The sequence below is a fragment of the Anarrhichthys ocellatus genome, unplaced genomic scaffold (assembly GCF_004355925.1).
Source record: "Anarrhichthys ocellatus isolate YVR2014 unplaced genomic scaffold, GSC_Weel_1.0 scaffold34, whole genome shotgun sequence".
NCBI classification, from domain to species: Eukaryota; Metazoa; Chordata; class Actinopteri; order Perciformes; family Anarhichadidae; genus Anarrhichthys; species Anarrhichthys ocellatus.
Genome location: NW_022280064.1, coordinates 4,958,503 through 4,961,969, shown reverse-complemented (window position 1 = coordinate 4,961,969; position 3,467 = coordinate 4,958,503).

The window sequence follows — 3,467 nt, the reverse complement described above, 5'->3', positions numbered from 1 at the left end:
TCATTGTGTCTCTTTGTAGTCTCATTGAGTCTCTTTGTAGTCTCATTGTGTCTCTTTGTAGTCTCATTGTGTCTCTGCAGCCGTTTGCATCTTTGTAGTTGTTTACTGTCTATTTTCTGTCATTTTGTGTCTCGTAGTTGCTTTATGTTTTTTGTCCTAATTTTGAGTATCTTTGTAGTTGATTTGTATCTATTTGTAGTAATTTTGTGTCTCTTTGTGGTTATTTTTCCCCTTTTCATAGTCATTGTGAGTATCTTTTAGTCTCTGTTTGCGCTTTGTAGTTGTTTTACGTGTCTTTGTGGTAGTTTGAGTCTCTTCCTGGTTGATACGCGTCTCTTTGAGTGATTTTGTAAGTGAAGAACCAACCCTGTCACTTTGTGCCCGTTAAGCCCGTTCAGTAATCCATCCATGGCATTAGCCACTTCTAGAATAACACACCACAATCTCTGACCCAACTGTCAGCGGAGCTGCATTGTGGGTAATGTAGACATCAGATATCTCTGACTCTGCTGCTTCAAATTTTTTGTTTTTAAACTGTCCATTGTGAGTTTAAACCAGCGGAGGAGGATCACCGAAGCACAATTCATCATGAGGGGAACATGAATGTGAGCATCAAATGTCATAACGATGCCTCCGGTAGAGACATTTCCCACCAAATTGAATTGAAATCAGTTTTTCTTCAGATTTCCTGCTAACAGAGACGACTGAACAGAACTCCCTCTGTGGATTCGATAATTAAAACCACAGCTTGATATGATTTCATTTCCTCTTGATGTGAAGCAACATGCCTGAACAAGATTCTTTCTTTCACTTTTTGGCGATAAGCTTCACGCTCTGTCGAGCTATCGACTTCCTGTCTGCTGTCATCATTTCATACCGAGTGTCCTTGTTATCGATCGTAATACGTGCTTCTCCACACAGCCGATGTGCACTCAGCCGCCCTGCAGCCCACTGAATCCTGGGGAAAAAATTCCAGGTCACGCGCTGTAAACTCCCCGAAGCTTGGATGACCCTAACTTTTCATTTTCTTTCCTCTTATTCTGTAACAACGATGTGCAGAATATGAAACCGTTTCATGTTCAACAACACAAAGCGAGCTGTGGAAACAGAATCTTTGTAGTGTAATGTCTCTCTGTGGTTCTTTTGAGTCTTTTTGTGTTCTAGTTGCATCTCTTTGCATCTCTTTGTAGTCTTTTGTGTCTCTTTGTAGTCTTTGTGTCTCTTTGTAGTCTTTTGTGTATTTTTGTAGTCTTTTGTGTCTCTTTGTAGTCTTTGTGTATTTTTGTAGTCTTTTGTGTCTCTTTGTAGTCTTGGTGTATTTTTGTAGTCTTTTGTGTCTCTTTGTAGTCTTGGTGTATTTTTGTAGTCTTTGTGTCTCTTTGTAGTCTTGGTGTATTTTTGTAGTCTTTTGTGTATCTTTGTAGTCTTTGTCTATTTTTGTAGTCTTTTGTGTATCTTTGTAGTCTTGGTGTCTCTTTGTAGTCTTGGTGTATTTTTGTAGTCTTTTGTGTCTCTTTGTAGTCTTTGTATCTCTTTGTGCTGTGGACTATAGGGAGAAACTATTGGTTGTGACATTTCACTCTTTTAGTCTGTTCAGTAAAAATAAAGAATCCTTCAACTTGTTTTATCTCCTGCAGAGATTATTGTAATATAATATATATCCTTACAGTGTGGGTGCCGGTCCTTCACCCTTTATGTGTCCAGTAACGTAAGATGTAGAGACAGAGCAGAGAAAAAACACTCTGTTTACTTATGTACGACATACATATACTAATATATGTAAATATGCTGCACATCTAGTTTAAATAAACACGTTTAAGTCAGTTCTCTGTCTCCCACGCTTTGAAACCAAGAGGGAATAAAAGATAATTATCTCACAGATTCACCGAGCTTGGAAGCACAAACTGTGTCGCCTGGTAAGAATATATTGTATATGGTAATATATGTTTTTATTCATCCATAAATAAGATAAAATGCATCCCATCAGGTTCCTCAGCAGTCGGTTTAAACCACCTGCAGTAACATTCACACACAACTCCACCTCCGATCTCGACATCTGATTGGAGTCTGGCCAGCAGACTGTGTGCAGCTGGCTGTGATATTCAGCGGCAGTGTTTACTCAGCGCTGTTTGTGAGATGAGAGAAACATTCGCTGTGGATCGGCGGCAGAACATTTTGTGTCAGATGAGCCCTCAGCGAGGCCACGCATCCCCGAACGTGTGTTCAGCCTCACACCTCCTCCCGAAACTTCACTTTGTGTCATCGTGTGGAGGAGGGAGGGAGAAAAAAATCAAATTGCATATTGGTTTTTTTCTCTCTAACCATCACTCTTGAAATCGAGCTTTTACATCTTCAGAGAGCAATTTCCTCGACTGTTTGAGGTTCAGATATCTCACGGGTGATTCAGCAGGTCCTCTTGAGTCTTTGTGAGTCTCTTTGTAGACGTTTTACTTTTTTGTTTTAGGTAATTTTGAGTTTTTTTTGTAATCATTTTGTAGTATTTTTGTCTCTCTTTGTCGACGTTTTCTGTTTTTTGTGGTCTTTTTAAATTACTTTGTAGTCATTTTGTGACCTTTCGTGTTTCTTTGTAGTTTCATGTGTCTTTGTGGTCACTTTGAGTCTCTTCCTGGTGGATCCGTGTCTCTTTGAAGTGACATTTTGTAGGTAAAGGCCAGAGGGGCCCCTGACACTTTGGACCCCTAGGGCTGTGTCCAGTGTGTGTGCTAAGCGTTCCAGACTAAAGCCTCCACCCTGATGCTTCATTTCTGTCATTGCGTGGAGGAGGGAGGAGAAAGAAAAAAAATCAATTGCATATTGGCTTTTTCTAACCATCACTCTTGAAATCGAGCGTTTACAGCTTCAGAGAGCAATTTGCTCGGCCGTTTGAGGTCCAGATATCTCACGGGTGATTCAGCATGGCTCCACAATGGCAGCAGCCCGGTGCTTCACAGCTCTTAGCCGGGGATAAAGACCCGCTCAGCCGGTGCGTCTCTGCGGGCTTATCTGGCCGGCACCACTCGGCGAGCGGGGCTGACCGTGTGATTGCAGCGCGCCTGAGATTCTGGACTGTAAATGTCAAGATATTGCAGGGAGCGTCCGCCCGACAACATGCTTTGATGGAGTAACTGTTATCTGGCAGCGCCATCATTTGATGTGCTCACGTTGAGTTGCAGCTGAGCAGAGATAGATAAAGAAATGGAGCAAGAGAGGAGGCAGGAACACATGCTAGCAGGCTAAACATTCAAGATTCTTATTAGCTCGGATCAAAAAGCAGCAGATTTAAGTTCCTCATTTCTGTGTCTTAGCTGGTTGAGGAATGAGCTTGGAGCCAGTGATGACATCAATGTGGCCCCCGCATATTTCAACCACTAAGGAGTATACTGCAGTTTATGAATGCAATGAATCAAAAGGTTACCACATCACATGCTAACAGAGACAAACACCTCAATCACTCAGGCAAACATTAG